The sequence below is a fragment of the Ipomoea nil genome, unplaced genomic scaffold, assembly GCF_001879475.1.
Source record: "Ipomoea nil cultivar Tokyo-kokei standard unplaced genomic scaffold, Asagao_1.1 scaffold3321, whole genome shotgun sequence".
Lineage (NCBI taxonomy): Eukaryota > Viridiplantae > Streptophyta > Magnoliopsida > Solanales > Convolvulaceae > Ipomoea > Ipomoea nil.
The window spans coordinates 5,547,294-5,560,333 of NW_017619749.1; the positions used below are offsets into that span (position 1 = coordinate 5,547,294).

At 28.0% G+C, this 13,040-nt stretch overlaps 1 long non-coding RNA gene across 1 annotated transcript; it reads left to right on the forward strand.

Moving 5' to 3' along the window:
- Window positions 1-227: 227 nt before the first annotated feature.
- Window positions 228-7,223, forward strand: LOC109170358. Its single transcript, XR_002052416.1, has 3 exons — window positions 228-238; window positions 4,198-4,200; window positions 7,147-7,223. It is a non-coding gene; the product is annotated as an uncharacterized LOC109170358 (long non-coding RNA).
- The last annotated feature ends 5,817 nt before the right edge of the window (window positions 7,224-13,040 follow it).

Here is a 13,040-nt window from a genome sequence, read left to right on the forward strand (position 1 = left end):
TATTGAAGATGGTTTGAAAATATAGATAACTCAATTTTTACTCTATATACATACTGCCGAATTTTAATATTATATTATTTGAATGACAAGGAAAACTTAAGGGTGCACACTTGGCCTGGATAACCAATTCAAGGTAACCAGAATGAAACTAGCCGCCTTTTGATACAAGAATCATGCTCAACTACTCGGTCACCTCTTCCAAGCTAATATTATATATACTCCATCCATCTCATTTTATGTGGCTGCTTTAATTTGATGAACAATGCTTGACTAAAGTTATTTTTAATTCAATTTATCATAATATTAAGTTTAGAATTAATATACAAAATTTATATATTTAGAAACTACCTTAAAAGACTATTAAACAAACAAAAAATTACAATAGAGTAAAAAATACTATTAAAAAAAGCAAATAAAAAAAAATTAATTTGACTAATGTATAGTAAACATGACAGATAAAATTTGGCAAATATAATATTTATATATGAGTTGACACACACATTTTTTACAGCATGTTCACTATCAGGGTCAAAAAATGAACACGACTCACACTTCGGAACAAATTCTACAATTATAGTAGAGTAAATACCTAAAATGGTCCCTCGACTATAGCTAAATTCACAAATTGGTCCTTAACTTTCAATTTCAACCAATTAAGTTCTTAACTTTGTAATTTTAACACAATTTGGTCTTCTGTCTATTTGACCGTTTGTTGACTGTGATTTTTGAGAATATATATGTAATTTCATGGTCCATCGTCAGTTTTTTAAGGTTTTGGTTACATTTCCAGACCGCACTGTTACATTTGAATCCATTGCTGAAAGCAATCTACCAAATCCGGTCGCCTTTCTTCATCCTCCCTTTGGATTCAATGTAGTTGAGTTCGTACCAGAGTGAAAAAGACGACGTGTTTCCGAACCAGTGCAACGTCATCCTGGAGACCTCCACGTGCTCCGACGAGAGCTGAAGGTTCTTCTGAAGATCGTCGATCACGGTCAACAAACGGTCAAATAGATGGAGGACCAAATCGCGTCAAAATTACAAAGTTAAGGACTTAATTGGTTGAAATTGAAAGTCGATGATCAATTTGTGAATTTAGCTATAGTCGATGGACTTTTTGGGTATTTACTCATTATAGTATAACTTAGAGATGAAAAATGTAATTTTCCTATTTGTAAACTACCCACACGACCACACCCCTAGCTCTACATGGCCTTGGCCTTGACCAGGACCAATTAGATATATTTGGTTTGAACCAAACCGTGCATTTATAATTCATCATGAGAAAGAACCATACATTGAGTTTAATTATAATTATGCTAAAACCTTGTATAATTAAAAAGCAATAAGAAATTTATTGATTCCGTGTACTTTAAATAGACTATGAAAATGTTTGATTGAAGTCTTACATTATATCTCTAATATAGTATATCTCACATTAAAAAATAGTTTTCTGCGGTATTTAACTAATCAAATATAATTTTCTCATTAAAACTCAACTGTCTAGCTGAATTATTAAGATTTAAATAAAAAATCCTTAAAAGCATACATGCTTAATTACCCGGCATATATCTTCCAGCAACCATTGAAGAAACGTAATTTCATACAACACTGATAAACCCAGTTAAAAACAAATTAAATCTCTCAACTCCATGTTGTACTCAAACACTCCTAAATCACCTATAAATATAGCTCAAAACCTAGCACTCCATCACAAAGACTGAAACAGAAGAATTGAGGTGTTGTGAGCACGTGATCACCTTGCATGGTGTGCACAAATCTATATCCATAATTTCTATATTGTAGATCCATAATTTCTATACTGTATATCAATAATTTTGAGACTCTCGGTGAGCTGAAATTTATGCTTTAGATTCATAATTACTAACCACGAATCTATATCCATAATTTCTAAACTGTAGATCCATAATTTCTATACTGTATATTCATAATTTCGAGACTCTCGGTGAGCTAAAATTTATACTTTAGATTCATAATCTTAACTCACCGAGAGTCTAGAATTAAATTTATGGATCTACAGTATAGAAATTATGGATATACAGTATAGAAATTAAGAATATAGATTTGTGTGCACCATGTACATGGTGAGCACGTACTCACAACATAATTTGCCAAATGATTGTGTGGACCATGGTCCACACAGTGTTATGTGGACCATAACAAAAAATATATTTTTAATATACTAAATGTTTATTATTTTTGTAATAAATGTACGTTATACAATATAATGTATACTCAGTACAAAAATAATGTACATCCCCTAAATACAATATACATTATTTTTGTGTTGAATGTATATTATTTTTGTACTGAATGTATATTATTTTATAATATACAAAATATGACCCACACAATTTGTATGGACCATGGTCCACACAATAATGATTGTTCTTTTCCCCCGTCCTCTTCTTCTGCGCAGTTTCCGGCCCATAGTGTGCAAGATTCAGCATTTAATCCGTTGTCCCTCATCTGGCCCATTCTAAGCCTGCCTTCTCAAGCCCATTTTCCTTATTATTATTTCCAAGGGCAAATTATTCCGTGGACGTAGGTCCACTTTGCAAGGTAGAGTCCGATCCAAAAATACTCAATTACATATTGAATGTTTACAATTTACATATTGAATGTTTATAATTTACATACTAAATGTTCACAATTTTTATATACGAAATGTTCACAATGCTACTAAAGTTTCACAATTTTATATACAAAATGTACACAATTTACATACTGAATGTTCACAATTTGAATTATGAACATTCAGTATATAAATTGTGTATTTTGAATTGGGTAGAGTCTACCTTGCAAGGTAGACCCAGGTTCATAGCATAACTATAGAGCCTTTTCTCCCTTTTTTTTGTGTCCTAATCTTTTTCACTCCTACACATTATATATTATTTTAATGTATATATCTTTTTTGAGATTTACATGATAAAAATATCTCAATCTTATTTTACCACGTCATAGAATAAAAATGAAAGTGTAAGATTTAAGAATACATATAGTAGAACTCATTTGGTGGTTACCCATTCCTTTCGTCTCTGAAGTTGCTAGCTTGCTTGTAGATCAGGCCGTTGTAAATTATTGAGCAAAAGAGTGAAGGGTAGTGTAATCGTGATTTAATTTAATTAAATTTAGTGGTTACCCATTCCTTTCATCTCATTTTTGTTATCTTACTTTTTTTTTTTTTTTTATAAGTTCCAAATTAAAATATTGTCAAGTTTAGTAATAAATATTACAATTTTTATTTTGGGTTCTCTTGTGAGTTTTCTAGAAAGATTCAATTATTAATTGATTCAAATGATTTATAAATAAATTTGGAATCAATTTTTATTAATTGGGTTAAATATATAAAATTGGATAACCTACAAAAGATGAAAATAGCTCACATGAATGATAAAAATGGTGTTATACTACACGTTTTTAAAGAAAAATTGAAAATGAATATTTTCACTACAAAAGAATAAAGACACAACTATAGTTAATATTTACTTATTTATTTGTTTATTTATATTAATAGTCTACTGGTAAGCAAGTTGTTCTCCTATGTGAGAGGTGATGGGTTAGAGTTTTCGGTGAAGACGATTTGTATGTAGTAGCTTGTATATGTCTCCTTCCTTAATTAATTTATTTATGTTTTTTACAAATCTCATTATTTTTTTACACTATACACTAAACTTCTTCCCCGCTTGATCCTATCAGCCTATCATAACTTCTTTTTTATTTTTTATTTTACTCAAAATAAAATTGAATTCAGTTTATAATTCATCCAAATACAAATATTGAACTAATTTTGCCACTGTTTAAACTAAAACTAATTTGCCACTATATATATTATATAAAATGAACTTCTAAATTTAAAAAATTGAAAAAATCAATGATATATTTCTTATATTTTAATTTTATTTGTACGGAAAGAAAAGGAGAAAAATAAATTTAGATTAAAAGCAAAATTACAATGAAAATGATAACAAATTTTAAAAATCAGAGTTAAAGCCAACAATTATATATGTAATGCATGTTTTCTTGAGTGACTTGAAAACTCATCGAGGGTAAGTAATACACTTTTTCTCATGATAATTAACTATACCATGTTAACAAGAGTGTACTGGAATTAAACCTCATAATGATCATATTAAATGTCTACTTTTCATGAATCCGGTAGAGTACCTACTAGAGACGGTATAATTCTCTATATATTTGATCATTGTGTGGACTCTTTACCAAGTCATGGCATAATGACTTATCTTCGGTAAGCAAAAAATAAAGTGATGCTATTTATGTAGTGATTTTAGTGTGTTAATGTATAGAAGTATATTTTATAATAATAATAATAATAATTAAAAATAAATTTATACAATTTTTAACAAATAATGAAATAAGGATTCAATTTTAATTTGATGGGCATATCATCTAAGTGTGGTCCAACAAAACTCACCTCATATCGAGAAATCAAAGGCTTGGATTTTATAATTACTAAACATTTATGTTTGCAATAATTATAAAATTAACTTCATTTTTTAAAATTTCCAAAAATTGTATATATATATATATATATATATATATATATATATATATATATACACACACACACACACACACACACACAAGTACAAAGAAGCGTCTTAAGTACGAAATGTGGTTAAATTTGAGCCGTTGATTTGTCCAGATCAACGATTTTAAAGAAAAGACAAAAATAATTTAAACTTTGTAGTATAAGCATATGCTGTTGTATTATAAAACTTATGCACTTAATTCAAACTTTAAAAAATAAAAAATTATCAAAATGCCACAACATTTATATTTAAACCTATGTACTTGCAGCATTAAACCTACGCATTAGTACTACAAAACTTAGATACTTGTAGTATAAAATTTATGCTCTTCAAAGTTAGAGAGAATTATCAAAATGATACGAGTTTTTTTTTTTTTTTTTAAATCATTTACATTGGGCATTTATCTGGACAAGATAAAAGATTGAAATATTTTCCTATTTTTTATATAAACAGATTTTTTTTCATGTGATTCAAATTCTTACAAGGAAAAGTATCCTCGCTCCAATCTTCATCAATATAAATATCAATAGTTATGTTGTGCAACCGCATGGTGCACACGGTTGCAAGACGTCGTTTTGACTAAAAACGCGCGTCCCATTAAAAAAAAAAAATCAGTTTCGATTCCCCTCAATAACATTATGTTGTGCATATGTGGATTTTTAGTTTATTCATTGTGGATATTTAGTTCATTCATTGTGGATATTTAGTTCATTCATTCTGAATTTTGTGTTATTCATTCACTGTGGATATATAGTTATGAATTTGTGGATATATAGTTATGCATTTGTGAATATATAATTCAAATTATGCACAAAAAAATGCTATTGCCGAGAATCGAACCTAATTTTTTTTTTTTTAAAGTGAGACACACATTTTTAGTCAAAACAACGTCATTTTTACAACCGATTACACAACATAATTTGCGTATAAATATACCCATTGGACGAGTAGTAATAATAATAACTATCCTATTGGATAGAAAGTTGCTCGTAGACCGTTGTACACATTGAGCTAAAGAGGAACAATGCAAATTTGATTTTGTGGTTGGGTCCACATAATAATACATAAATAAAGAAGTGGATGTGGTGAGGTGCACAACACAAGTCTCATGCAACCTAGTACAAAAAAAGTGATCTGATAATGACATGTAGATTGAGGCTAAGCAATTATGTTGTGGTGGTCCACAAAATTATACTCGTAAACTTCAAAAGTGAAAACCAAATAACAAAAATGTAATATATATTGATTATTATTATAACCAACTTAACTATTTATAAAATGTTGCATGTTGAACATTGTAGCATTCTTTGAATATGTATTTTAATTTTTATTATGTTGTAGTTATGTTTAATGTATTTAAAATTTTAATTATTATATATTAAATATTAGTCTTGTTTCGATCGTCTCAATTAAATTTTTAAAATGATGTAATTTAAATTTTAAATATAAATATTTAACAAAATAAAAATACAAATAAAATAAATAAAGAATATATTTAAAATTATTAAAATGGTAAGGCCATCTCCTAGCATAAAAAAGGCAAATATGCAACAGCCACGCAAATACATTGTCTCTTTCCATCACCACTCAACGGACGAATTATAAATACTGTCTCCTAAAAAGGGTGAAGTTGAAAGAAAATTTGACAGTCTAGAAAAGCAATTTCCAAATAGAATATTGAAAGTGGTAAAGGGAACCCAAATTGATTTTCTTTAATTTGTTTTTTGAGAAAAATTATATTTTTCATGCCTAAGTTATACCATAATTATAAAATTCATCTATAATTGTTGATCATATTCACTTTTCGTTTTTATATTCTCACTTTTTACTCTTAAGTTACACTAAAATTGTAATATTTTTTGTTCGTAAAGAGACCAAAAATGCAACATCAATGATAACATATGGACGAAAAGTGAGCAAGATCAACAGTACACTTAAGAACGAATTATATAATTATATATAGTATAACTTAGAAACGAAAAGTGTAAATTTTGTGTTTGTAAACTACCCACATAGTCACACCCCTAGCTCAATACACCAAGCACTATACTTAGAACATGCTCTACAAGTCCATGTCTGGGGCTTTGGTATTTATATATAATTAGATAGGAATAGGAATAGGAATAATATAATGACAATTATATTGTTACACGTAACCACCCTTTGCCGCCTATGACTGAAACCCAACATATTTTTTATTTTCTTGCTTAGCTTGCTTCGATCAGTGTAGAATGTTTTTATTACCAAAACTGATGATTTACAACCTCCCTATATACTATATAATATACATACTCATTTGAATTTCTAAATCAGTTATTTCCTAACAACCTTCTAACAATCACCAATTAACAATTAACACCTGATTTTAGTATCAATTTTATCATCTCCCCCTTTCTTAATCATCATATGGTACGCTAGCAATTTGGTGGCATTATTATGTGATTTTAAAAAATCAGGAAACTAGGTGAGAACTGGGAACCACGCTACTATTCTACTACAATTATTATTCCATTACATGGATCATGGTTCACACATTTGTGTGAACCATAAATAAAATAAACATTTTTAATAGAGTTTTACTACATGTACTCCTAATTTTATTTCCTCACTTTTACTCCATGACATGACAAACAAAGATTGGTTATTTTCATCATGTGGGTCCCAAGGAAAATGTCTACATCAAAAATTTGTGGGAGGAGTAAAAGTTGAGACCTAGAAATGGGACTACATATAGTATTTTCCTTTTTAATATATTAAAAGCATATTATTTGTATATGTAAAGTAGATTATTTAGAAGTACATAATTTTTTTTATAGGAATAAGGGTCAAATAGGCCATCGAACTGCGCACGATAATGTAATTAGGCCACTGAATCCAAAAAACAAACAATTGGGTTCCTAAACTAACCAATTTCAAACAATTCTTCCAATTTGAAGGTTTCCAACAGGTCATCTTCTTAAATTAATTATTTTTTAAAAAATAAAACTTAAAATTTAATTATTAAAAAAAAAAAAAAAAAAAAAAAAAAAAAAAAAAAAAAACATAATCTGGGCGGAGACAAAGAACCGACAGGTATCTTCGTCTCCACGATCGGAGACGAAGAGTTTCTTTAAATAAAAATAAAAATGGGTGGCTGATGGCATTAATTATGAGCCGATGGAACAAATATATAGTGTATAGGGTAAAACAAAACAATGAGCTGAGGTTTGTGGCTGGGGTACATGCAATACAATGTGTCCTTTGAAATCCATACATAATATTCTTTTATGTCATAGTATTTTTATATAATCATACATGACTCAAAAGGAAAAATGAATTATATAAATCGAAATTTTTTTTTATATAAATCGTACATTTTTAAACAAGAAAGAGAGTTTGTATATATAAATCAAATAAAGGAGAAAAAATATTCAATTTGATAAGCACTTTCTTTAAGCAACAAAATTTATGGTTAAGCTGGAAGGGATTTGCATAATCTCATATACACAAATGGTTAAATTAAAAAATATAATATGTGGTCCAATGGTATCCGGGTTGGACTTCCATTTGGAAGGTTATGAGTTCGAGCTTCAGTGGAGGCGTTATTAGCTCTTTGTGTTTCAGTAGGTTGAGAAAGTATATGAACAGATACTACAATGTAATAGAGCTAGTAGCATTCAAAAAAAAAATATATATATATAATATTGATTTGATGAGTAACATACCAAAAGAGCATATATTTATAGATTTATTTGGATAATGATTAAATTTAAAATTTTAATAAAAATACAAAAGGCATAAAAGTCTCAACAATACATGCTTTTGATAGCAATATCTAAGACGCCTCTTAAGTTAGAGCTTACTCCAATTGAACATGGAGTGTTTTATTGTTAATCTATTTGGTTTGTTATATTTTTTAAACATTTCAAGTGACACATTGATTGTCAAATTTAGGTAAATTCCGTCTATCTCCACTTATATTCCAATTGAATTTTTCATGAGTTTATACAATAATTGATATTTCTTTATATCATATTAATTTTATAATGTAAATTCGTTTAATGTAAAAATCAGAGGAGTAAATGAAGACCCACGTATAGCAGATGCATGAATGCTAAGTCAAGTTTTGTCCTTTAAGGAAATTAATCAGTTTTAAGTTCTATCATACTAACTAATAATAAGGTAATAAAAGTAATGAAATTTCTTGTCAACCTTTTTCCATTACCCCTTCGATTTTTCATTTATAGCACAGAAATATAAGTAAAGAATACTAAAAACACATCAATTAATGCATCACAAAGATTAGCTAAATGATAAATAATATTAAAAGCGGTGCCATTAAAAGTGGGATATATATATATATATATATATATATATATATATATATTAAACCACCAGAAATTTGAATCAAATTTTAAATTTTAGATGAATTTGATTAGTTAAAAACAATATATACTACTATAAAATTTTAAGTAAAAGAAAATATTGTTCAAACAATTGGTAATATAGCGATAATGAAGTGTAGTTTACTAAGTTGTCATTAAGTCAACAAAATTTTACATGCAAATTCGTCTATAATTGTCGATCATATTCACTTTTCGTTTTTATATTCTCACTTTTTGCTTTTAAGTTACATTAAAATTGTAATATTTTTTGTCTAATTTTTTTATTAGTAAAGAGACAAAAAGTGCAACATCAATGATAACATAGAGGCGAAAAGTGAGCACAATCAACACTTAGGAACGAATTATACAATTATATAGTATAACTTAAAAATGAAAAGTGCAAATTTCTGTTTGTAAACTACCCACATGGTCACACCCCTAGCTCAATACACCAAGCACTATACTTAGATTTGTTGGGATTAGTCACTGTGTCCGACGGTGGAAATCTTGGGTACACACAAAAAAAAAAAAAAAAAAAAAAAAAAAAAAAAAAAGACCTTTGATGACAGTATTTTGCATGTTTGGTAGTATAGTGAAATTATAATGATTACAAATATTGATGTTTGGTTATTTATTACACTATAATGAGAATAAATATTTAAAAATACCAAAAAAAAAAAAATCAAGACCATTTATTATAATATAATGACATCCAAAATATCAATGTGAACAACAAAAAAACTCAAAACAAATATTTAAAAGTACTAATCGAAACTTAAAAATTATTAAATTAGATTACTAATAAAATAGAATGATACCCGTTTTTAATTAGAAAATGAGTTTATTAATTGAAGGAGTAATCAAATCCCGTACTTGTGTTTTAAAAAGTTGTGAACTAAGCACTAACCATGATTTTTTTATTCTCATTCTTAGTTTATAAACACATGAACCAAACATACTATAAATTTACACATCATGTTTGTGTATCAGATCAGTTTTTTTAATTGTAAAGAGTATTTAATTATTTATTTTTTTTTAACCAACAAGGAAGTATTATATCACAAATCAAACAAGGCCAATGGCTTACATAATTTGCTTGGCCCAAAAGTGACCAAGCTCTAAAGCAACAAACTACAAGGGCGTATAGCCTCTGGTTCCAAATGACCAAACTACAAAGCTAAACAAACACTCCAAGGCGGGCCACTCGGCCAATTAGCTCCAACATCCAGGCCGCAAGCTTGGCTAACCCTTTGATCAAACCAAGGACAACCTTGTAAGTGATCCTCCGTTGTCTCCCAAATCAACCATAGCCCTTACTTGGCTTGCACATCCCGCACTTGATTCAAACCGTTACCAAAATGCCATTGGTCTATCTCTCCAAGCCATCCAAGGTCCCCTCATGTTTTAATTATTTGAAATATTATTTGGGTATTCACTTTACGTGTATTTTGGTTTATTTTTTAAAAATATTACTGACTCTATTACAATACATCATGTGCTTATAACTACTTTCTTAACCTACTGAAATACAAATAGTCAATACCGTCACACTGAGACTAGAATTCACAACCTCCCAAATGAGAGAACAACTTGGTGTCACTCGACCACAAGGTCACAACCTCCCATATAAAATAATTCACAACACCATGTTAATGTTTATTAACCAAAAAATGCTATCTGCACAATTTTTTAATTTTTAATGGTCTAACTGCACACTTTTTTTGTTTGATGGTTTAATGCACAATGTGTAAAAATTCAGTGGCATATTTTTTGACACTTCTTTTTTTAAAATTATTTTATATTTTACTCAAAATAAAATTGAATTCAGTTTATAATCATCCAAATGCAAATATTGAACTAATTTTGTCTTTTCAAAAAAAAAAAAAAAAAAAAAAAAAAAAAAAAAAAAAAACTACGTATCCCTAATTTTGTCAATATCTTAGCTTGCATGTAATAATGTATCCAGCTTGCTTTTATGAAGACTGAAGAGAGAGGTAGGTAACTACGTATCTTTTTCCAAAAAAAAAAAAAAAAAAAAAAAAAAAAAAAAAAAAAAAAAAAAGTACGTATCTATATGAGTGGCTGGGGTGTATTATCTTAGCTTGCAAACAATATAATAATGTATCCAGCTTGCTTTTATGAAGACTGAAGAGAGAGAATAATGTTACGTTGGGTAGGCCATCCACATCATTGTCAGCACTGACGCACTGTACTGTCATTATGAAGAGAGAGAGTTGAGAATGATGTCAGCTCTCACTCTCAGCTGTGTATATCAATATAGGATGTAGAGTGTAGACCCAACTAATAATAAGGGGAATTCTATTTGCACCATCCTAATTGCTATTTGTACCACCTATTTAATAGGTGTGATAACTTTTAGGTGGTGTAAATGAAAAATTGCTATTTGCACCACCTTCATTAATTTTAGTTAAACATTATTTTTTTAACAAATATTTATTATAAATGACACTTTTTCTCCTTAGATATATGCTTTTAACATTTTTTCCCTCTTAGTTATTCATGTATCCACATTTGCCTCCTAGTTATATTAAAAGTGGCATGTTTTCTTCCTTTTATGTTTGATAGACATTTTTACCATTAAAACTAAATATTTCATTTATTTTTTCTTCTCCAACAAATTATTGTTTATATGTACGGATGGTCACGGTTCAGTTCAAACAATTTTTTTTATTTATTATTGTCAGTTCAAAATTTATTTATTGATTATAAATTTTATTTCTTATTTAAAAAAAAATTAATAATTATTTTTTTGTATTTTATTTTTTCGGTTCTAAATCGTAAGCAAAGCCAAAGGGAGTTTGTTTTAATTTGCAATCACACGTGTTATATATTACTCTTTCGAACTTCATTCCAATTAAAAAGGGGGAAAAATATTGATTTCTTAGGCTTTCGCAGTCATATTGAAGTTGACAATCCATTACGTTCCAATGGCATTTTGGAGTGTGATTTTATATCTAAGATTATATTTGATTTCTCTCTTTTTGAGGAATACACACCTTCATTAAAGGACATATATACTAGTAATCTACAATTACTTTGATTTAACAGCAATTGGTTTTTATATGATTATCTTAATCTTAATTATAATAAAGTCATATGGTCTTGTGAAAATTAAATGTTGATATTAATGGTTAAATGTTGGTATTAACAACATGTAATTTTCACAAGACCATATGGTATGTGTGTGTGTGTGTGTGTGTGTGTATATATATATATATATATATATATATATATATATATATATATATATGAATATGAATTGCAACTATGTTGATATTAGGTTATGTATTTTTTAATAAATAATATTATTATAATATTGTCCAATATTCATTCCGTGCATCGCATGGGTAGCATACTAGGAGTAAACATACTCAAGATTAAATATGTATACCGCTAGTTGCGATTAATAATATATAGTAACTTTTTTCATACTATTTTCAATTATTAAATTAAATATTGTAAATACAATATCATAATTATTTTGTCATATACTTAATAAAAATGTAATTTTAAACAATTAAATTGTGGTTCATGTTTTCTTATTCTGTACTTCAAATACCATTATTAAAAACATTTTTTTACCTATTCTAACATTACAAATAAATTTTTAATATTTAGTTCGTGCATCGCACGGGACAATACTAATTATATATAATATGATTAAGCCAACTATCATGTAATATGATGACATTTCAATTACCATTTCAAATAAATGGTCATAGGTCCGAACCTTGGGAGTAGAGCTTAGATTCTTAGGGTTAAAAATGTTTAAGAAAATATAGAACAAATCTAACTAATTGTGAAGGCACAACACAACTTTATTTTCTTATACTTACGATTCAGAACCGAAAAAATGAAATAAAATAAAATAAAATAACTATTGAATTTATATTATTTTAAAAATAAGAAATAGAATTTATAATAAATAAATAAATAAATAAATTTTGAATTGGCAATAAAATAAAAAATTGTTTCGAACCATAATCATCCGTACATATTAACAATAATTTGTCACTTTTAGAATAGTTGAGGGGCTAATATGCTAACATGAATAATTCAGGGGTAAACAGTACTATAAGTA